This window comes from Lathyrus oleraceus, chromosome 5 (genome assembly GCF_024323335.1).
Source record: "Lathyrus oleraceus cultivar Zhongwan6 chromosome 5, CAAS_Psat_ZW6_1.0, whole genome shotgun sequence".
Lineage (NCBI taxonomy): Eukaryota > Viridiplantae > Streptophyta > Magnoliopsida > Fabales > Fabaceae > Lathyrus > Lathyrus oleraceus.
In genome coordinates this window covers 624,969,511-624,994,627 of record NC_066583.1, presented here as the reverse complement: position 1 = coordinate 624,994,627, position 25,117 = coordinate 624,969,511, and the positions used below count along the sequence as shown (strand labels likewise).

Genomic DNA, 25,117 nt, shown 5'->3' with positions numbered 1-25,117 from the left:
TAAAATGTAGGTGTTAATGCATGTTAGAGATTTGGTACAAAGAACTAAGCTCCTAAAACATACCACAAATGGGAAAGACATATCTCAGTGAGACTCATGTTGATTCATCTGACACAAGGTTTGTGATGAATCAACTAGCATTTATACATTAAAGAAATCATTGGACAATGATGGATTGGGGTAAAATAGGGATGAAGATGAAGAGGGAAGGGGAAATAGAAACCCAAATTATCTTAGGAGGAATTTCATCTGATCAATACTATCCATTCATTTTGGAAGATGAAATATACATTTCATCAATACTCTAAATCCAATAGTATTGGTCAAATAAAAGTCAAATCAACCATGATCAAGGCCAAATAGAAATTCAAACATCACAAGACCAATTAAATAGCTCAACACAATTTTTAAACAATTATTCAATTAATAAACAATTCTAAAATGGATTAAAATGCATTTTTAAATGGACAAAACCTCAAATCCCTTCAAAACACCAAATAAATGGCCAAAGGATGTATTCTAGGTCAAACAAGGTCAAAGGACCTTAGACAAAAAAATCATAATTTTTGGAAAGTCAAAAGTATTTAAAAATATTTAAAAACAAGTCAAAAATCATTTAATTCATGAAAAATATCAAAATTAATCCAAAAAATTATTTTAATTCAAAATATGGAAAAGGAAAATATTTGAAGATTTTTGGTGAAAGTTCCATATTTTTTGGATTAAAAATGAAATTAATATGAATTAAACAAAATAAGTGGATTAAATGAAAAATCAGAAATTAAAAAGAAATTGGAAAAAATACGGGCCATTAGATCTCCCTCATTAATTGAGGTGGCAGATCCGGTGGCTAAGCGCGCGCGTTCCATGGTGCACTGCAATCAAGATGTCACATGCTTTGTAATCAAAAGCAAGGGATCAGATTAAAACGCGAGAACAAGATCTGATGGCCAAGAGACGTGCCAACACACCACCAGAGCCCTAGTTCCGATCATCTTCTCCGGTGGACCTCACCGGACTGGTCCACCATCAAAGTTCATTAAAATAAAAAGTGGATACACTAATTTAAAGAGAAAAATCTCAGGAGCTCAAATCTGGTCTCAATTTCTCCTAATTCCAAGTATATTTAAAGATACAAGGAATTGAATTTTGAGGTACACGGTTTGAGTTGCTTCGATCTGACCTCAAAGCAACTTAATCTTGTTGCCTACATTGGTAGGACTTCAGACAACCAATAAATAAATAGAATAATGGAGAATTGAGAGAGAATCGAAGGCTTGAAAATCTGGAAAAATCACCTTCGGGTTGTAGTGATTTGGCTTGATCTCGATGCAATTCCACTTGGTTCTTCCTCCTCTTTCTTGCAGTGATCAATTGAGATAAAAATGGCTATGAATTCTTGGAGTTCTTGTCCCCAAACTGAAGTAGAATTAAGAACTCGATTTCAATCAAATCCTTAAGAAATTCTATAGAATGGGGTTCTGGGATTGCTTGGCAAGGCTTGGGCAGAAGAGTCCTCTTCAAATTGAGGCCAATGAGTTCATTATATAGGCCATGGAAAGTGATATCCACACCATTTAAAATTTGAGCCAAAAATAGAAATCCAAGTGCATGGGTGCATGGGCATGTGCTAGGCCAAAAATGATCATTGCAAACCACTCCAATTAGGGCATAAATGCTACTGATGTCATAACATGGAGCCATGCAAAGTTAAATGGAATTTGAGTTCAAAGGTTTCCAAACCAAACCATGTAAAGTATCCATGTGCAAGTCCCTCAATTCTTGTCCAAATTAAGTGATATTGGATACTTTCGAAAGGTTATATCAAGGGTAACAACTTTTATGTTTAACACTTTTCTATTTGGAGCTTGGGTTATGATAAATTTTAAGGTGGAAGTTGGAGAAATCAAACATGGTTGAAAATTTTCTAAGTACAAAGTAAAATGACCATTTCTTCCACCTTGAATAACTTTTACTATGAGCTCCAAATGAAAATGGTTTCTTCACCAAAGTTGTATCTATTTCATTCTTATTAAATTTGGTCACAAATTTGAAATCATTTGGATTTGGCATGAGGAAGTTATGGATTTTAGAAGTTGAGGAAAAATGCTTGTTCAATGGTGATGGCCCAAAATGACCTTTAATGTTTACTCTTGGCCCATGCCCTTGAAAGTTTAATTTTGACATTTATCAAAGAATAAAAGTTGGATAGGAAATCGCGAAATTGATTATTAAACTTGGATGGACTACATATCATAAAAATTGAGCAAGTTATGGTCCTTGGAAGTTGACCTCCTAACTAGGGCATAAACAAATTGACCTATAATCTTTCACCACAAAAAATGACTTTCCAAGCAAAACTAGCACTTGATGGCAACATAAAAGTTGTCAGGAATATCATAAAGAGTAACGTTTATATTGCAATAATTTTCATATGACAAAAATTGTAGAAGATAGGGTCTAGGGAACCCTAGTTTTGACTAGTTGACTTTCTCTAGTCAACCTCTTTGGACCAACTTGGAAACTTGAAGTTATCTTGATCTTTGGGGATCATGGAGAATTATATATGAATAATATGATGTTTAACGGAGTATCCATTGATATTTTTGACCAATTGTTGAAGAAACTTGGTGAGGAAGTCACATAAGATACCCATATGAATTAGGGCTTCCAAGGAAAAAAAGCTTCAAACTCTTGATGAATTCTTGATAAAAATAAAAAATAATGAACATGGGGATCCATATATGATACTTATAACCATTGTGAACCTTTCCTTGACTGATCTCCTGCCATGAGAGTCTCAAACCCTAGTTGCGAGCTTGATGAGGCACAAGTGGACACACACACTACCTGCAAAAGAAACAAAGCTACACATAGACATATTTTTGGTATTTTGGTTAGTAAAAAAAATAAAATAAACTATGATACAATCAAATGTGCTTGGTGATCTCTCCTAATGCAAATCCCAATGAATAAGGGGTAAGTAGGATGCCAAGGTGTGATCCCAAAGTCAATGCAAATGATGAGATAACATGAGGGATCTTAGGGCCAAAATTGGGGTCTTACAGAGACAATGTGACAAGTTTCAATGTGAGGTACTTAATTGTCAATGATACATCTCCATATAATATTATTATTGGTAGGCCGACATTCAATGCCCCGGAGGCGGAATTATCCACTTTATACCTCACACCGAAATACCCTCTTGAAGATGGCTGAGTAAGAGTTGTAAAGGGTGATCAGGGGTTAACAAGGAAGTGTTATAAAGATAGTCTAAAACTCAAAATAAAAGCTCAAACTGATGAACCAGTAAAAGATGGTCATTTAAAGGTGAACCTAGTTGATATTAATCCAAGAGAGGATCTAGTAGAGGATAGCCTGACACCCATTAAGGATGTAAAGACAATACATATTGGTAACCAATCATCACAAACAACTCATATTGGTTCTAATTTGTCTTTGGAGGAGGAAATCGAGATCCTTAGAATAATATTGAGGTAGAACATAGACTTGTTCGCATGGAAACCGACTGATATGCCCAGAATCGACCCAAACATAGTTTGTCACCATCTAGCACTTGATCTGGCTGTCAAACTCGTATCATAGAAAAAATGGAAGAATGGTGAGGAGAAGATAAGGGTAGTAGAAGATGAAGTTAGAAAACTCATGAAGGTCAATTTCATTCAGGAGATCAGGTATCCGACTTGTTTAGTTAACATAGTTATGGTAAAAAATATTAGGGAAGTGGCGAATGTACGTGGACTTTACCAACTTGAATAAAGCATGCCCCAAAGATCCTTATTCGCTACCTCACATTGATCGACTCATCGACGGGGCTTCCGGTTTCCGTTTTATCTATTTCTTGGATGCCTACTTGGGTTAGAATCATATATAAATGAATCAATTGGATGCACCCAAAATGGAGTTTATGACGAACATGAATAATTATTACTCTTAGGTGATACCTTTTAGGCTCAAAAATGAAGGGGATACCTACCAGAGACTGATGGATATGGTATTCACTTCTCAGATAGGGTGAAACCCTGAAAGACCGGAAGCACGTTCAAGATTTAGAAGAGACATTTGCATCAATCAGAACATACAACATGAGACTAAAGTCAGACAAGTGTACTTTTGGGGTACAAGCATGAAAGTTCTTTGGGTTTATGTTAACTAGACGAGGAATAGAAGAAAACCTGGATAAATTCCAAGAAATCATAGATATGAGAAGTCCATCAACAGTAAAAGAGGTACAATAATTGACAAAATATTTGGTTGCTTTATCTCATTTTTTGTCTTGTGCGGGAGATAAGTTGATCCAGTGGATAGAAGAGTGTGAAGACGCTTTCAAAGAAGTAAAGTGTTTCATATCTACACCTCCCATCTTGGTATGACCGAAGGACAACCAACCTCTTATCCTATATTTAGCCATATCAGACAAGGCTATAAGCTATGTGTTAGTTCAGGAGATGGAGAGGGGAGAAAAACTGGTATATTTTATTAGTAAAAAGCTAAAAGGAGCAAAGTTTGTTAGACAATAGGCCAATATCTAGAGGAGGTGAATATATCACAAGTTAAAAACTTGAAAAAAAATATTTTTTAAGAATTTTATAGTGCGGAAGCAAGTTTCAAAAATTTTCCGAATCAAAAATCGTATAACCAAACCTACTTTTAAATAGCTCGGATATGCGTAGAGGTACCAATGCAATAATAATAATCTGCAAGTAAATCAACAACAAATAATCACAACAACTTGAATACAATACAATGTGAAAAGTTTTTGGTCATTCACTTTTTGGGTTGATTCATTTAATTAGATGTGTTGGACTAAGTCTTTTTAATTAGATTAATTAGTATTAATTTTAGAATATTAATATTAATTAGGTTGATTAGAGATTGATTTTAGATATTAATTTTAGTTAATTGACTTTAGAATTATAATTTTAGAATATTATTTTGATTAGTTTAGATTAGTTTTAGAATTTGATTAATTAGAATGTTAGATTTTTAATTATATGTTAATTAGAATATTGATATTTGATTTTAACTTTCTTTCTTTTCTTGAAATTTTGATTGTGATTAATTCTAACTACTAATCTCTAACATTTAACCTTTGATTTGTATTTCGTTTCACTTTGTTTTGATGGCTTGATTGATACATCTTCCATACTTCAAATCATTGATAGATGGACATTTTGGTCGATTTAATCTTCATTGGTCTGAACTTGTTGATAAATGATCATTGAATCATTTTCGATACTTTGAATCATTGATAGGTTGTCCCTTGATACGCCATATTTTGAGTCATTTGATCTGTGGATAGATAATCTCAAGTAGTCGGTTCCATTTTAAACTAACTTCTAACATCTAACTCCTAACATTTGTATTACGTTTTTAACATTTACATTTATGCTTCTAACATTTACATTACGCACCTAATTTATAATAGTTAAGTTTTTGCAATTTATTTCTTACTTAATGTACTATAATTCTCATTCTTCATCACCATTCTTCATCATTTGCTTCATTTTGTTATTCAATCTAAAATGAACAAAAACATCATAACATGAAAAAGACTAAAAAGACTTAATTTAAGGACTATTGGACTATGGACTTGATGTTTGACCCTAGCATTAGACATGGAATTTATTATGGACCTTTGTGTATGAACTAAGCTTGGAGACTTAGAGGACTTGTTTGTATCCCTTTCATTTGGACTTGGACTTTTGTGATTGACATATGCAACTTGGAGTTTCTGAGGACTTGTAATCTTTTATTGCAAGAATGGTTTTTTCATGGCACTACCTTAAGGATACATGCTTTGTAATTCCATTATCCAATTGTTAGCTTAGGATGAAGGAGAAGGGGGATCCAAAATGCAGCGGAATTTAAAATTTCTCCTTTAATGATCCTTACGAATGGGCATGATCAGTGATAGAATCGTTACCTCTTGTGGCGATCACGAACGTTGAACGATGACAACGCCTCTACTTAGTCCACACGAACGGATTCCTTCAATCTCAGTGCTAGCTGCTACGAATGAAGGCTTTGAGTGAGTGAGAGAGAGAGAGAGAGAGAGAGAGAGAGAGAGAGAAACAAAATTGCAAATGTGACAATGCTTCTACACAAGGGTTCTATTTATAGAACCACTTGTGTGGGTTGCAAGCTAAAAAGCCCACTCAAGTGTATATGGCCCATATCTTATAATATGTCAAAATCACTTAAGCGCGTGGTACCTTACCATATTTCGTATTCTACTTAAGTACACCGTATCTTACGATGTTCTATAATTCACTTAAGGGCACCGTACATTACGGTATTCCTTAATTACTCTATCTCTCATCAATCCGTCCTTTGTGTGTGACACTATAGGTTTTCGCAGCATTGGCAATTATATTAAATCACGTATTTAACATAATAAATAGTGAGCGGTATCTAGCAACACATCACTGCTACCCAAGACACGAAAATGTCATGTGATCTGACAAATCCTTCTGTGATAATAATTATGTGTATAATTACCCTTTTGCCCTTATGTCTATATTGAACACAAGGCATAGATTGTGTCATCCTTGTCCAGTTCAATATTGGGCCCATAGACATTTATCCTGTTACGCAGGATGGGCAAATTCCATCTAGGTCACTCATGTCTCTTAGCATGCTTCGTGGAGTACCCATCAACTGTCTTTATGGTCATCCAATTACGGACAACGTTTGATCAACAATAAGGCACTCGACTCTACATCTAGGATCCATAGTGGTTTCAGGTCGAAGGGTGATATACACCATTATCACCATGAGAATAACTTATGACACTTTGCATAACATTCTATATAGTATTCTCATAGCGGGTCAATCCAGTATAAATATTACTCTTAATATTCATACCTATGTTTAAGACTTGATAACTCTTTATCCATGATCCATGAGATGTGATCATCAGTCTATAAACATAATAGTCTTCATGCTTTAATGTTATCCCACTTCACAATAAAGCTTGACTACGGATACTTTAAGAATAGTGTCCTTATGTTTAATGTGATCTCATGATTAAGTCATACTTGATACATTAAACGGACTAGCTATTCTAGGGACTTTATTAAACAAACATAATAAAGAAAAAGCCTTTTATTATTAATAAATAATTCGATACAAGTACCAAAAGTATTGGCCTCTAGGGCTTACACCAACATAGGATACAATGCACACACAATGATTTCTCTTGGGCTACCTCATAACGAGACCCTTTATTTCTCGCACAAATCCCTTGTATTTTTCATATATCCCTCTCCCCACTTTAATGTACTTTTACTCATTTTCCTTTGTTTTGTTGTTGCTTGTTAGTCAATCTTAGAATATAGGATCGTCACTATCTCATAAAACAATAAACAAACCCTTGATTCAATGTCAAGCGGTATTTTCTCAGACCAAATTTAAAACACCATAAAATACGATTAGGATTGTATGCCACGAGTCTTAAGTGGTAGAGAAGGGATGAGAATGGAGATTTCCTACACCCGTTCTGAGTATTTTGAACATAAGACGTTTGGTTGGGTAGTTAGAGATACTCACCTTTACCCATAGTCTTTAGTGCAATCCGAAGTCAAAAATAATATCTTTTCAAAACATAAAATTGATGTCAGCTTATCAAACCTTTTGTTTAAGCCTTATGTCGCAACCTACCTGCGAAAAAAAAAAAAACTGGCGAAAAAGAAAAGACAGAAGAGTCGCCACCGTGCGTTATTTATCCCAAAGGAGGGAAAGGAAACGCTCGAAGTAAACCTGGAAAAAGGAAAGGAAAAGACAAGGTCTCGCAACCAAATCTTGGGTTCGGGAGTCGGTTATGCGAAGGGAAGGTATTAGCATCCCTACGCATCCGTAGTACTCTACGGGATCCACTCTTGTTGTTCTTGTCTAAAGGGTGTGGGTTCATCTAATGTACTATTTACTAAAAGAGGGGTCAAGAGAAAATGACCCGCACGGATGTCGCATCCACTGCATACGTATCTCATCTGAATATGAGAATCAGAGTCTTCGTAGCTCGACTGCCTAAGGGTTAGGGGGGAGTGTTCTCGGTAAGACATCGCGTCTTATGCCTACGTATCTCATCTGGAATGAGAATTAGAGCAAGCCGTAGTTCGGCTAACTACGGGTTAAGTTTTGGGATGAACGACGTTACTACGCAATCTACCGGATGCTCGACCTTTGGAGACTTACTCGCCTGTAGTAGAAGGAGTAAACGTGTTCTTAGGAGAAGAAAAATCAATGAGTTTGTTTGTGTTTTAGGAACGCTCGTGCAAAAGGGATAATGAGGATAAGACCTCATAGCTCTTAACCCTGGACAGGGTGAGCTCATGACAAAAAGTGGGGGTTCAGAAAGGTGGAACCCTCTCCACTGACTGACCGGACAAAAGATCTGGGGTTTTTGTTCTGAAGCATCGACACGTAGTGTGATCTTAAAGAACGACGCACTGAATAATGGGGGATTGATTATTGATCCCTTTTATCCGTCAATTGCCTCTTCATGGAGGTCTTTAGGCAAAAAGTAATAAAATGCGGGAAAGATAAAGGGGGTTAAGAGATCTACCACACGGATAAAGATCCGAAGCAACAACAAATAAAGAGATAAGAAACCCAGAGATCTCTCAAGCTAGCACCATCAAAGAAAGCGAGTCAGTACAGGTAATCGAAATAAACCTCCAGGTGGTATCCCACAAATAAAGTGGAACACCAGGCAAGCCATCTCTGATTGGGGAGGATCGATTGAAATTGAATGGCACGGTTGGGTTTGCAAAGCACTCTTAGGGTTTATATGAGAGGGAATTGGTTCTTTGCAGATGAGTTCCCTACAGTCTCTGGAGGTTGCTCTGAACTCTGTTAGCTCTTCTCTCACTATCTTTTTCTCAGCCAGGGTAATAGGAATAGAATGGCCTTTTGCTTCACTGAAACTCTGAATTTATAACCTGATTTTTGTGGACTTGTGGGCTCAGATGAGAGAGGCCCAAGTCCAAGATTTTTCTTTTATTTATTTATTTATTTATTTATTTATTCGTTTTTCGTTTTTTTTTCAAAACACGTGGGCTTCGCCTAGCGAGCATGACAGTTCAAGAAATTCCTCTGAGCGTAGGTGATTCTGGTGGCTTTTCTTGGGACTCGCTAGGCGACCCATTCTGCTCGCCTAGCGAGCATGACAGCTCATGAACAAACTTTTGCTCCTTCAAGATTAACGTTTTGACTGACGAATAGACCCCTGTTGGAAGTAACTCAAGTCTTTCCCTTGTGTTGACTGATCATCTAAATAGAACCCACAAAGTGTCCTGGATGATGTTCAAGCTTCTTGGAGCTAATCCCGATTGACATGATGAAATGCAATGTATCTAATTCTAATTGATAATGATGAAATGCAACGTGAAATGTTAAATGACCTAAAAATGAGTGCATGAATGAGGAGGGCAAATTTTGGGGTGTTACAGCTGCCCCTATTCAGTCATCAGCTAACCCGAGCAGGATGAAAGCGAACAGCTTATCAGACAAACAGGGTGAGTTGTGATTGAATACCAAAGACAGACCGAAAATTTGCGCTCTGAGAACACCACAAAAATGCTGAAATACACTGCGCTGTTTATTTCTCTTCCGATCCTCTAGCTGAATCTGAATCAGTCTTCTGACTTAATCTGGAGTTTCGATCCTCTGGCTGAATCTATACTCAATTTAGTCCTCTGGTTGGATATTAATTTTGATCCTCGGGATGGATACGGTTTTGATCCTCGGGCTGGATATGATTTCAATCTTCTGGCTAGATCTTCTTCGATCTTCTGGCTAGATCTGAATTGTTTCGATTCTCTGGCTGAATCTATTTCCGGTCTTCGGGCTAGACCTGACTTCGATCTTCTGGCTAGATCTACTTTGATCTTCTAGCTAGATCTTCTTCGATCTTCTGGCTAGATCTGCTTCGACTTGATGATAAATTCCCATCATCAGGATCTCGCATCTGAGGCATGCGCTGGTTGACCCTCTTTCAAAATCTACACCCAGTCTTCATGTTAGGTATGCAGCTTCGAGAATATTCCACTTTTTGGGCTTCGTACATATTCTTCAGGCTAGAACATGCTGTAACGACCCTTCAATTAGACTTTTTGTCTTTCAATTGCGATCCGCGGGCTGGATCCTCTTGTAGATTGATTTTCTGTTGAACTATCAATCTACTCCTCTAGCTGGTTTGCTGGGGAAATAACGCTTGTAGGCGATTCTCTGGCTGAATCTTCAAATTGAACCTTAGGCTGGCTCATTGGAAAACGATTCTCAGGCTGAATCTTCGAAATGACCCTCATGCTGGATCACACACACTTGATCCTCTGGCTGAATCTCATGACTTTGGTTGTAAAGTAATTCTTCAGTCTGCTTTGAAGAAACCGTTTATCAGCTTATGTGTATGCTTGATATGCATGCAAATGCAAATGCAAATGTTATGCATGGTGAAAAAAAGAAATCTGCTTGGGGAAGCAAGCTCCAGTACGGAACGGATCGCTGTATCAATCCTTGAATGCGCTGTGGGGAACGATCCGTCTGCCGGGACCAGGGAGCCACCGAAAATAAATCGGCTTTTTTCTGGAAAGTTGACCTTGCTGGGGGAGTATCAACTATGGTAACTTTGTTTGGCGAGGCTCTGTGAGGAGAGTCTGTGGGGAAAGCACTTCCTGGGGAAATGTCGTAGGAGTCGACCTTTGCCGGGGATATGAACTTGCTAATCGTCCTCAGGCTGAGGATCCAAACAAATCTGTTAAAAGATAATCTGCTGGGGAATGAGATGAACATTGGGAACACCACCCTCTTGTTTGTTGGGTATGCAACTACTCCGCTGTTGCCGGGGATACAAGGTACAACTCTACTGGGGGACATGCTCTGCTGATGAGAGACTTTGTCAACCGCTTGGGGATGACGACTCATGACTTGGCATCCAATTCATGTGACCTGCAATCACACACGTATGTTCCGGGGGAATTACTCGGTTTGAATTCACCGTCCGGGATTAAGCACATTCAAAGCAATTTTAAATGTTTTCCTGTGCAAATCATCTGCAAAAGCCACCATTATATTCAGATGCAATATGTTTCATCAAGAATTCAGACATCTTCTGCAAACAAACTGATAAATGAAAAATAAAAAGGCTCTTTAACTGAAAAATTTGTGCCAGGAATAGGCGAGTACATCAGGAAGCTGATCCCTGAAAAGAGGCGATCGCTGTAATTTGAACAAAAGAAACTATCCTAATGGCAATGTGGATACGGGGTCCCACTGAGTTTCGACTCTGCTATGGCTCGTATGACCTCAAGACGCTCTGCACATCTTGCTTTCTGAAGTGGATGATTAGTCGATCCTTAACCTTCGAAGATTGCCGGATTGAACGAAACGGTGATATAACACGGATGAACTTAGACTACAGTCATTCGCTTATTCCCTCTTTTGCGTGGAACGCCCTTTTGGGTTTTCAATCCACCGTGATACCCTTTTTTTCCTGAGCCACCCTTTCGGGTTTTCGACTCACCGGGTGTACTCTTTTTTTTTATACCCCTAATTTTTGCCCGAACCTCTTTATTCTTTTTTTTTGGTTCGTCGGGATGCCCTTTTTTGCCTGGACTATTCTTTTTATCGTCCAGCGGGTCTATTTTATGCGAAGTATTTTTTAACTGCGTCTGAGTTGACAGGGGATGGGAAGTCTTCGCCATCCATGGTTGTTAGAATCAAAGCTCCGCCAGAGAAAACTCTTTTAACCACATATGGACCCTCATAGTTCGGTGTCCATTTGCCCCTGTGATCTGTGTTGGGAGGAAGAATTCTTTTGAGTACCAATTCACCGACTTGACACTCCCGAGGGCGTACTTTCAGATCAAATGCTCTCTTCATCCGTCTCTGATACAGTTGGCCATGGCATATAGCTGCTAGTCTCTTTTCCTCAACTACATCCAGGGTTTTAATCCGTAGGTTGATGGCTTCCTCAAGTCCTAGGATACAAGCTTCGTATTCGGCTTCATTGTTGGTGCAGGGAAAAGTTACTCTGGAACAAAATGGCATATGAACCCCCTCCGGTGTGATCAACACTGCACCAACTCCGCGACCATTGACGTTGACCGCCCCATCAAACATCATAATCCATTTGGATTCAGGGTCAGGCCCCTCCTCCGGGAGTGGTTCCTCGCAATCTTTCGATTTGAGAAACATGATGTCCTCATCAGGAAAGTCAAACCTCATAGGTTGGTAATCATCAATCGGTTGCTCTGCAAGATAGTCTGACAGGACACTTCCTTTGATGGCTTTTCGTGAAGTGTATTGGATGTCATACTCCGTCAGTATCATTTGCCACCTAGCAACCCTTCCGGTAAGCGCTGGCTTTTCAAAAATATACTTGACTGGATCCATCTTTGATATCAATAGAGTTGTGTGAGTCAACATATACTGTCTTAGTTGGCGAGCAGCCCATGCCAAAGCGCAGCAAGTTTTCTCGAGCAGTGAGTATCTTTGTTCACAGTCGGTAAACTTTTTGCTAAGGTAGTATATTGCATGCTCTTTTCGACCTGACTCGTCATGCTGACCGAGCACACAACCCATTAACCTTTCTAACACAGTTAAGTACATGATCAACGATCTTCCCTCTACTGGAGGCATTAGAATCGGAGGCTCCTGCAAATACTCTTTTATCCTTTCAAAAACTTTCTGACAATCATCATTCCAACTGACCTCTTGCTCTTTTCTCAGCATTTTGAACAATGGCTCGCATGTGGCTGTAAGATTAGATATGAACCTTGAAATGTAGTTCAATCTGCCCAGGAAGCCACAAACCTCTCTTTCTGTCGTCTTCAGTACCAATGTTGACGGTCTCAATCACCTCCTGATAAGGTGTAATATCTTGGTCCTCCTGTTTCAACAACCTGGATAGCTCTTCAGGCAATTCACAATCTTCCTCAACCCCTTCTTCGGCTTGATATATAGGATTGTCGAAGTCATACTTGGCCATAGCAGTGTCGTTAGCAGTGAGATCCGGGTGATCATCTCTGCATGACGGAGGATCATGCTTTACCTTAGAACGAGGTTTTTTGGAAAGACAACGGAAAAGAAACATTGCCATTTTTATCGTAAAAGTAAAAAATAATTGAAAGAAAGAGAACACAAAATTATTTGCAAAAGCTGTCCTTTATCGATGATGAAAATAATTGCGAAATGTAACTAAATGGATGGCCCTACAGATGAGTCATTACACCTTGGGCAAAGTGTAAGACTTTATTATGCATGTAAAACAATAAAAATTACTCTTTCAGTAGAGTAACCCGGACGACTTTTTCGGACGACCAATTGTTGAGCTTTTCTCCCGGGACACACGGGCGAATCCAGCTATCTAAGTCACAGTCGCTGTCAGCCTTGTCTTCATCTGCAGCATTGACGATGTGGGGAGAAACCAAACCCCCGCTGGAGAAAGTACCAGCTTCATTCTTCTGAGACCCCGGAGTATACCCCAATCCAAACTTGTCTTCTTTGATGATTGGCTCCACAAATTTGCCCCAGCCTTGGGCATTACCAGTTTTAACCACTTCGACAGCCTGCTTGTATAAAGAGATATAAGTCCCGACCTCCTCAAACTTAGGTGAAAAGACAGCTTCGGGCGCGACCTCACTGATGTTTATGGCTTCGAAGCCCTGACACAACATCTCATGCATCTCGCCATCCATCTCCACATACTTAAATGTAGACAGGTGGCTAACAAAAATATCCTCTTCACCACAGACAGTGACGACCTGACCTTCTAGTTCATACTTGAGCTTCTGGTGGAGGGTAGAAGTAACAGCACCGGCAGCATGAATCCAGGGCCGACCTAGCAGACATCTATAGGCAGGCTGGATATCCATCACATAAAAGGTGCTCTTGAACACCTGCGGTCCAATCTTAACTGGAAACTCAACTTCGCCAAAAACAACTCTCTTAGAGCCATCAAAAGCCCTCACAACTAAGTTACTTGGCCTCAGGATGATGCCATCGCAATCCAACTTCATTAAGGCTTTCTTTGGAAGAACATTCAGAGAAGAGCCTGTATCAACCAAAACATGGGAAATCACCACCCCTTTGTATTCCATTGTGATATGCAAGGCTTTGTTGTGATTCCTGCCCTCAGATGTCAGGTCATAGTCGGTGAAACCTAGCCCATGGCTAGCGTTTACATTTGAAACTACCGACTCCAGCTGGTTAACAGTTATCTCTGGTGGAACATAGGCCATATTCAGTACTTTCAACAAGGCTGCTCTGTGAGCCTCAGAGCACATCAATAATGAGAGAATGGAGATCTTTGAGGGTGTCTGATTTAGCTGGTCGACTACCTTGTAGTCACTTTTCTTGATAATCCTCATAAACTCGTCCACTTCCTTCTCGAATGCGGTCTTAGGAGGAGCTTCCTCAGTAGTAACCTCTTCGGTGGCTACCTGTTTTCCTTTAGCCTTGGTAGCTGCCTCAGTGATGCGTGCTTTTCGCAAGTATACGAACGCGTTAGAGTAATATAAAAGATTATCGAATCCACAGAGACCAAGTGTCAATCTATCGTTATCTGTTGTTATGGTGTTTATCAAAGGCAGTCAAAATAGGTGTTTTTCGTAGTGTGCAATGAAAAGTAAAGTATTTAAATAGATTTAATTAATAAAGACAGGATCGAATGTAATTCACGTAATCAGTTGATAATCCAAGTGCTTGCTAATAGAACTACTTATGGGCAATGTTTCCTACTTTGAAAAGAACTAATTTAACAGGAACTGTCGCTTTCGCGTATTCAGAACCGAGTTGTACTCCCTAATCAAACCCTCTTATTGTCACTTATAAAAAGGCGCGCATTACGTTAGAGTAGTAAACCTATTTTTAAGAAATATAGTATCTTGACTAAGTTGAAAAGTATTATAACCTGGACTTCTTAACCAAAAGAGGTTCTTACGAACCAGACTCTAAACTTATAAACGCGTCCGAAAATAGTTTTAACGAAAGTATTATAACCTGGACTTCTTGTGGCGCCCGCCACAAACACAAAGTGGGGCGCCTTAGTGGATGTAGTGGGGAAACATGGGAGTTGAGGAAGTTGGACTTGGACACATCATGGCTTGGTCTGTGGCGCCCGCCATGGGGTAGGCCATAAGCACAAAATGCTGAATTTTAGGGTTTTTAGCTCTTTTTCACTCCTTTTCTCGATCGGGGCTCCGATTAAAGTAAAAACCTGAAAACAAAGGAAAACATAGAAATAACACAACAAAATGACAATAAAACAACTAGAATGCATGTGAAATCGGAGTCGAAAGTACGTAAATTCCAGTGTTATCAAACTCTCCCACACTTAAACCTTTGCTTGTCCTCAAGCAAAACATTGAAAAGCTCATAAAAGAAAATTTGTGTAAACGAGTGCTTCGGGTAGAAATTCTAAGTTCAAGTCGGGATGCAGTGATAGGTACTAACTGAGTGAACTAAGGGTACCATGATGACACTAATCCGCAAATACGGACATAAACTTCATTCCTATATTAACCAACCCATATTATCCCACAATACCTAGGCCTGCCTCTTCATCTCTTTTTGTGTCCTTTTCATTCAGGCGCAATCACATTAAGCCCGTTATCCGTACATGCTTCATAGTAGAGTGGCCTGTTAGTGATTATGATCAGAACTTGGGGTTTCTGGCACATAAACATGTGTAAACCCTTTTATTGGACCCAACTGTAGTTGTGGGGGATCGGATCGTAATCCACCCTACCGAGTTCAGTGTCAGATACCTCTGAGCCAACCAACAGTGGGTGAGTTTCTTTCTTTTTTCTTTTTCTTTTTCTTTTTCTAGCAATTTTTTACAATCCTTTGGTTTAAATGACTTTGTGAGGGTCACCTATACAGGAGTTTCCTTTTTGCTTTCTTTTATTTTTTTGTTTTTCTGGATCATTCACTTATTTGCATCGGTCCCCTACGTAGAGGATGCGTAGGCCGGAGCTGACTGCTAGGATAAAGTACTGAGGATTTATACGGAAATGATAATTAAGGCCATGGTATATGGGGTTTCGAGAATGATTCCTATATTTACGAAGCTTATGGTGCTAAAACAGATACTGATGTTTCGCAAGGTTCTCCCAAGTCACCGCATCCTTACTCAAAACATGTCCTTAAAACCTGAAAACTTTCGGAATAACACTATTTTCTTTTGCAAAAAAATTTTGGTGGGGCTAAAAGGTATGGGGAGGTAGGATTGTACTAAAGATCGACTATATTTGGTGACTCGTCAGACTCATGCATTATACTAAAAAGCAAAATAAACAACTTAAAAGGAAATAAACTATCTAAAAACAGTAAAGAAAAACGATAAAGGAAAAACGAGAAAAATAATAAAGAAAAGACGATAGAGTCTCCTCCCACACTTAAATCGAACATTGTCCCCAATGTTTCGAAATAAGATAAGGAAGAGTTACCTGGCAACCTATTGCTGACCATTAGTGCCCTCGCCATCCTGAGGTGGACGACGGGATCGGGTACGACGACGGTCTCTCTGATCCATCCTCGCCTGCAGGGCATCCTGAGCGGTCCTCACGTCTCGAAGGTGACCTAAAATGGTACCCTGAGTGTTTTCTACGAGAGCAATGTGTTGCTGGTGGTAATGTAGCTGACGGGCTTGTGTATCTGTGATCACTTGCAGGGACTGTAGAAAAGTGTCGTAAGACCTGTCCGTCCTCCGCTGTGACTCTTGCATGAAGTTCATATTATCCGTCATTTGTTGCTGGATGGTAGAGAGTAGGTCATCTCGCCTTTGCTCTCTAGCCAGGTGGTCACGCCACATCTCCTCTGTAATATAGAAGCCAGGAGTGGTACCTGCAGAAGAAGAAGATGGTGCGGTGTGTGGTGGTGAAGGATGATGGGGGGACACATGGGGTACGGGAGATCTCTCTCTCCGATCATATTCATCATCAGTGTCTGGTCCCGCCTCATCAGGAATGTTAGGAGGAAGAGGACCCAAAACAGGTGGAGCATCTAAATCGTAGGTCCAATTCCTCTCATCACGTATATCGGTACGTCTAGTGTAAGGTAGAATAATAGATGGGATGGCTACACCATGAACCATAAGTGTATAACCTCCTTCTCTCCTTGAACGGCACAATTTCATGTCTCTCAGAAATTTTAAGTTAATTGTGCGAGGAGGTAAGGGGTCTAGGGTAGCCATCTCATTGTTCAGGTTGAGTGCTCGAGCAGTAGACGTAATCAGTCCACCAAAAGAAATCGGTCCCGCCTTATTCAGAGTTAAGATCATATGGGCGAGCATAAACAGAACCGAATTAATTCGCCTATTTGTGAGGCTTCCTTGCAAATATAGAAGCTCTCTAGCGTTAACCTTATTTGGATTCTCCCGGCCAAAAATAGTACATGCCAACAGATATCTAAAAACTCTGATGGTCGGGTTATGGATAGTTGAGGCAAGAACTCCTTCAAAAGAGTTTATGGAAGTGTTTGATAAACGCTCCCAGAAGGAAAATACTTCAACAGACCATTCAGAATCCAAAGGGGCCTCACAAATAGCACCTTCCCCATGAGGATCCCTAACAAGCTGGCTAGTTCGTCGGTACTGAATTGGTATTCAACAGCAAACATTCTAAATTTGACAGTACCAACTGTGCTAGCAATGTTAGGGTTGACAATATAAATTAAGGAACTTAAAAATTCGATTGTCAACCGCTCATAGGTGGGTTCTTTGTTGATAAAGAAATTATGCAAACCTAAGTTGTCTAATAAATGGAAAATGCTATGGTAGATGCCTAAAGTATAGAGACAATTTTCGTCAACATACCTTGTCGGGAGAATTTCCCGATTTTGCAACCGTTCAATGATTTTTCTTTGTCTCTCCCCCGGTTTCCCTCCTCGAATGATGAATCCGTTGAACCCCATTTGAATGCTCTTGAAAAGTGGATGAAGAAGATGAAGTGGTTGGTGAAAAGGTTGGATTTTTACAAAATCCGGCGGATGAAATCGAAAATGGAAAGTGGATTAATGATTTGTGTGGTATGATGGTTAGGAAAGTATGAGCTTTTTGTGGGTTCAAGGGATTTTTTCCAAGGTGAAAAAAATGGGTTTTGGAGGTTGTAAGTTGCAAAAATGGTGAAGAAAAGTGGTCTGCCCCGACCATTTACAGACGCTGTGGCGGGCGCCACAGGTCCTATGGCGGGCGCCACAAGGCAAAATCTGGCTGGGCCAGATTTTGGTCCTTTGGTTTGGGCTTCGCTTGTCTTTTGGCTTTGAGGGGTCTGGATAGCATTTGTCTTGAGATTCTCCTAGTTTCTTTGACTTGCATAATTTTATAAAAGTAAAAACGAAAATAAAAAGTGAAACTGAAACAAAAACAAAAACAGAAATTAAATATAAATAAATAACTGAAAAATTAAAATGCAAATAAAATAAACATAAAACATATATAGATAAAAATAGAAATACTAATGTATAGTAGTGGTTTATATAATATTCTAAATGCGATAATATAAAATAGATAATGCAAATACGATAAATATATAAGAAAGAAATAGAATGAAATGGTGAGATCAGGTATTAGGGGTGTCGTCTGCCTGAGTGGATCCACGGAGCACGGCTATATCCTGCCTGAGCTCTGCGATCTCCTGGTATAGACAATCGGCTTCAGTAGCATGGGTGAGATCAGACACTCCTATCTGTAAAGTTAGGTCCGCCACTTCCTGTCTAAGCTCTGCAATCTCTCTACGGCACTCAGCAATCTGGGTGCGTATGTCGGGTGTCTGCAATGAATGATTATTAGAGAAAACAGTGATTCTAGGAGATGGTGGTGTAGGCGTGTATTCAGCAGCGGGTGGCGATCTCGGTGCCTCGACGGTCTCTCCCTGGCCCTCTAGAGCATAACTCCAATTCGCTGGATCATGCACACTGATCATCATAGGGTCTGGCAATGTGAAGTAATGGATAGCCTCATTGTCGACTAGCAATCGGAACTGACATGGGTGGAAAGAGGCTCTCCTCATAAATCCTCTGGTCAAACAGAAATCGATGTCCATGGTAGTGTGTCCACAGTAGATCCGAAGATGTGACAGCTTGTGAGACAGACCCAAAGCGACTGCAATCTGTGTGATGATTCCACCAACATGGATGACTCCTTCGGTGGATCTAGAGATACCGCTGAGATTATTCAATAAAAAGTTCCCACATGCTACTGGGCGAGACTGGGATGCGCAAAATAATAGGAAGATCTCCTCTTCACTCAGTAGTGTCTCTGCATCCTGTCTTCCCAAGAAGGAATGTGCTAATATCATCTGAAAATATCTGAAGGCTGGGTTATGTATGACATAAGATAACTGCGTAGATGGATCCTGGCTTCCGCCACCTGATATATCACTCCAAAACTTCTCCACTTCCTTACCCAGGAAATATCCCAAAGGTGTCTCCGGGATAGCATCAGGAGTAGTCTGGAAACCCAATAAGTCGCCGAACTCTTTCTGGCTGAAGGAGTATTCAACTCCAAAAAGTCTGAAAGCAGCATACCCATCTGGTCCAGAATATGGGTCATAGTCGAATGAACTCAGGAATTCCAAAATCAGGTTCCTATATGTGTTATTCAAGTCATCAGCAAATTCGTCCCAGTGGAGCTGGTGGCTAAGGAATCAGATACTAGGCTCGATACCCAGTGCCTCCATACAGTGCTGATCAGGATAACGTGTGGGTGCCATAGGGCGCTGATACAAAGCAATGTAGCGCTCCCTCTGAGCATTATCTCTATAGGCAACATGCATGTCATCAAAACCCTGCATCCTGTAAAAGTTAAGAAAGTGATCCTGAAAATGCAAACCATTCAAATCTTAGTCTCAATGCAAAATAAGATAAAATAAAAATAAAAATAAATGTAAATAAATGCGAAAAAAGTAAAATGAAAAGAAAAACCATGGGTTGCCTCCCACGCAGCGCTTGTTTAACGTCATTAGCTTGACGGTTAGAATTTATACACCTGTAGTAGTAGGAATCGGTGGATCAATCAGGGTGTGGCTTGAGTAGTATGTTGGAATGTCTCCTCCTTCGTAGAGCTTCAGTCTTTGTCCATTTACAATGAATGGGATACAGGTTTGGTTCTTGATTTCTACGGCTCCGGATCTCAGAATCTTGGATACTTCGAAAGGACCAGTCCATCTTGAACGTAGCTTTCCAGGGAAGAGTCGTAACCTAGTGTTGAAAAGGAGAACATAATCGCCTACATTGAAGTTTTTCTTTACTATTCTTTTGTCGTGATAGGCTTTTGTCCTCTCTTTATATATTTTTGCATTCTCGTAGGCAGATTGCCTAAGTTCTTCTAATTTATGAATGTCTAGGGTACGCTTTTCTCCAGCGGCTAGGTAGTCTAAATTCAAAGTTTTAATGGCCCAATAGGCTTTATGCTCTAACTCAAAAGGTAAGTGACAGGATTTTCCATAAACTAGTTGATAAGGAGTAGTTCCTATAGGGGTTTTGAAAGCGGTTCTATAGGCCCATAATGCTTCTTGAAGCTTCTGAGACCAGTCTCTCCTAGAAATGGAAACAGTTTTCTCTAGGATTTGTTTTATCTCCCTATTAGATACTTCTACTTGGCCACTAGTTTGTGGGTGGTACGGTGTTGCTACTCTATGCCTAACTCCATATTTTCTTAAAAGTTTGTCAAATATTCTCGATATAAAGTGTGATCCTCCATCGCTTATGACTAAACGTGGTGTTCCAAATCTAGGGAATATATAGTTTTTGAATAGATTGATTACTACCCTAGTGTTGTTTGTGGGTGCAGCTATAGCTTCAATCCACTTAGACACATAGTCTACAGCTACTAAAATATACCTGTTTCCTAAGGATGGTGGAAAGGGTCCCATGAAATCTATACCCCATACGTCGAAGAGTTCTACTTCCTGAATGTTTCTTAGAGGCATTTCATCACGTCTTGAAATGTTTCCAGTGCGTTGGCATCTATCACACTTGACAATGAAAGCATAGACATCACGCCACATGGTAGGCCAGAATAGGCCAGCTTGAAGAATCTTGGCGTATGTCTTAGAGGTGCTTGCATGTCCACCATAAGGTGCAGAATGACAATGCTCGATAATCCTATTTACCTCTTCTTCTGGAACGCAACGGCGAAAAATACCATCTTTACCCCTTTTGAAAAGGAGTGGTTCGTCCCAATAGAAGTTTCTCACATCGTGGAAGAATTTCTTCTTGCGGTGGTAGTCAAGATCAGGGGGTACTATATCAGTAGCTAGGTAATTAACGAAATCTGCATACCAGGGTACGTTACTTATTGCTAAGGAATTTTGGGAATGCTCATAAGGATCTAGGTTATTGTCTTCAATTGTTTCTACTCTAGCGATCAGTCTATCATAGGCGAAATCATCGTTTATGGGTACTAGTTCAGGTTTTAGATGTTCTAGCCTAGAAAGGTGATCGACTACTACATTTTCAGTGCCTTTTTTATCTCTTATATCTAAATCAAACTCTTGTAGTAATAGAATCCATCGGAGTAACCTGGGCTTGGCATCTTTTTTACTTAATAGGTAACGAATGGCAGCATGATCGGTGTAAACAATAATTTTTGCTCCTACTAGATAAGATCTAAATTTGTCTATAGCGAAAACTACAGCGAGTAATTCTTTTTCGGTTGTTGCGTAATTAAGTTGGGCAGCATCTAGGGTTCTACTGGCATAATAAATGGCATGTAATTTTTTATCTTTTCTCTGTCCTAGAACGGCTCCAACTGCATAATCACTAGCATCGCACATTATCTCAAAAGGTTCCGACCAATCAGGCGGTTTCATAATGGGTGCAGAGATTAATGCTTGTTTTAAAAGATTAAATGCGTCATTACATTTTTCGTCGAAAATGAATTCAGCATCTTTCATTAAAAGTTCGGTTAACGGTTTTGTTATTTTGGAGAAGTCCTTAATAAAACGCCGGTAGAATCCAGCGTGTCCAAGAAAGCTTCGGACTTCTCTGATGGTTTTTGGTGGTTTTAGGTTTTCTATAACTTCTATTTTAGCTTTATCTACCTCTATACCTTTTTCGGAAACTATATGTCCTAAAACTATTCCTTTGGTCACCATGAAATGACATTTTTCCCAATTTAGCACGAGGTTCACCTCCACGCATCTCTCCAGGATTTTCTCAAGGTTAGCAAGACAATTGTGAAAATTGAATCCGCAAACCGAGAAATCGTCCATAAACACTTCCATGATACCATCTAAGTAATCTGCGAAGATTGACATCATGCAGCGTTGGAAAGTAGCTGGGGCGTTACAGAGGCCGAAAGGCATTCGTCTGTAGGCAAAAGTTCCATAAGGGCATGTAAAGGTAGTTTTTTCTTGATCTTCTGGGTGAATTGGTATTTGGAAGAATCCAGAGTATCCATCTAGATAGCAGAAGTAAGAGTGTCTGGCTAGACGCTCCAACATCTGGTCAATAAATGGTAAAGGGAAATGGTCCTTCCTAGTTGCTTTATTTAATTTTCTATAATCTATACACATCCGCCATCCTCCTTCTAAACGTTTTGCTACATGTTCTCCTTTATCGTTTTGCACGACCGTGATGCCTCCCTTTTTAGGTACTACATGCACAGGGCTCACCCACTTACTATCCGAGATCTGGTAGATTATACCTGCCTCAAGCAACTTAAGAACTTCTTTCTTAACAACATCACTCATTATAGGGTTTATTCTTCTCTGATGCTCCCTAGAGGGTTTTGAATCTTCTTCTAACGAAATCCGATGCATGCATACGGATGGGCTTATACCTTTCAGGTCAGAGATATTATATCCTAAGGCTGAGGGATGTCTTCGTAAAACGTCTAAAAGTTGGTTCGTCTCCTCTTGGCTCAAGGTAGCATTGACTATAACTGGGCGGTTCATCTTTTCTTCGAGGAACTCATATCTCAGGTTCTTAGGCAGTTCCTTAAGTTCTAAGGTTGGTTTCTTAGGGCATGGCATAGGATCTGGGGTAAGGGATAAACATTCGTAAAGGTTATCATCGATGTAAGGTTCTTTAAAGTCATCATCTTCCTTTATGGGGGTTGATGGTAACTTAATAATTTCTTTTTGTTCTAATTCTCTAACACATTCATCAATGATATCTAAGGCGTAACACGAGTCTCCCATCACAGGTGCCATAAGAAATTTCGAAAGTATAAATTCTATTTTCTCGTCACCTACCTCAAATGTCAATTTTCCTTTCTTGACATCTATTATGGCTCCTGCAGTCGATAAGAATGGTTTACCTAGAAGGATTGGTATATCATTGTCTTCTTTGATGTCCATGACGACAAAATCAGTAGGGATAAATAGTTGACCTATCCCAACAGGAACATCTTCTAGAATGCCTATCGGATATTTAACGGATTTATCGGCTAACTGAAGTGACATCTTAGTGGGTTGTAATTCTCCTAAGTTTAACCTCTCACAAACTGCTAAAGGCATTAAACTCACACTAGCTCCTAAGTCTAGAAAAGCTTTATCGATGACATGATTACCCAAAAGGCAAGGAATGGAGAAATTTCCAGGATCTTTATCTTTCTTTGCTAATTTGTCCTCGGAAATAGCATTACATTCCAAAGGCTTCGAATCGTCAAGTCTACGTTTGTTGGTAAGGATGTCTTTGAGAAACTTTGCATAAGAAGGTATTTGGGCGATGGCTTCTGTGAAAGGGATTTCTACATGAAGTTTTTCTATAACTTTAATAAATTTTTGGTACTGTTTATTGATCTGGGTTTGTTTGAGTCTTTGCGGATATGGTATAGGTGGTTTATATGGCGGGGGCGGTACGTAAATTTTATCTTTAGGTTCTTCTCCTTTCTCTCGACCATCCTGGTTTTCAGATTCCTCTGGTTCCTTTACTTCGTCCGGGGGTTTGGTACATTCCTTAGAAGTTTCGGGTTCACTCAATCTTGGGTTTGGTGGCTCATCATAAGCGTTCCCACTTCGTAGGGTAATGGCATTGGCTTGTCCTCTCGGATTTTGTTGAGGTTGTCCAGGGAATTGTCCTCCAGGTGTAGTCTGAGGGGCTTGGTTTAAAGCTACCTGAGAGATCTGGGTTTCAAGCATCTTGGTATGAGTAACTATTTGGTCAACCTTGGTTCCTAACTGAGTAATCAATTCGTTAACATGAATGTTTTGGTTCATGAACTCCTTGTTTTGTTGGGTTTGAGCGGTGATAAAATTTTCCATAATTTTCTCAAGGCTCGGCTTTGGTGGTACAGGTTGCATAGGTTCATTTGATCTAGGGGCTTGATAACTAGGTCTCGGAGGTACATTATTTTAAATAGGGTTATTGTTTTTATAGGAGAAGTTAGGGTGATTCCTCCATCCAGGGTTATAGGTATTCGAGTATGGGTTCCCTTGGGTGTAGTTCACTTGCTCGGAGTGGGTTTCGTTTAATAGACTGCATTCTGCAGATTGGTGTCCTTGGGTTCCACATATCTCACAATCCGACGAAACTGCGGCTACAGTGTTCGGGTTCGTGTACATATGCTCGACTTTGAGGGCTTATGCGTCCATTTTAGCTTGCATAATGTATATAGAGCTTAGTTCATGCACTCCTCCTTGGGCTTCCTTCTTCTCCACTGTCGCTCGTTCGACTCCCCATGATTGATGGTTTTGAGCCATGTCTTCGATGAGGGCACTAGCTTCAGGGTAAGTTTTGTTCATCAGAGCACCGCCTGCGGCAGCGTCGATGGTCATCTTTGTGTTATAGTGAAGTCCATTATAGAAGGTTTGAATGATTAACCAATTTTCTAAACCATGATGTGGGCATGCTCGTAACAACTCTTTATATCTCTCCCAAGCTTCGAACAACGATTCTCCTTGGTTTTGGGTAAACCTAGTTATATGGTTTCGAAGAACGGCGGTCTTACTCGGGGGAAAATATCTAGCAAGAAAAACTCTTCTAAGGTTATCCCAAGTCGTAATGGAATTGGGTGGAAGGGAATCCAACCATGATAGGGCTTTATCTCTGAGGGAAAAAGGGAATAATCTTAAACGTATTGCCTCAGGAGAAGCTCCATTGGTTTTAAAAGTATCTGCTAATTGAAGAAATATTTTTAAATGTTGGT

The 25,117-nt window shown here is 39.7% G+C and overlaps 1 non-coding gene across 1 annotated transcript; it reads left to right on the top strand.

The window, feature by feature from the left end:
• The first annotated feature begins 24,801 nt into the window (after positions 1-24,801).
• Positions 24,802-24,908, top strand: LOC127088576 (small nucleolar RNA R71). The gene has a single exon (XR_007790407.1). It is a non-coding gene; the product is annotated as a small nucleolar RNA R71 (small nucleolar RNA).
• The last annotated feature ends 209 nt before the right edge of the window (positions 24,909-25,117 follow it).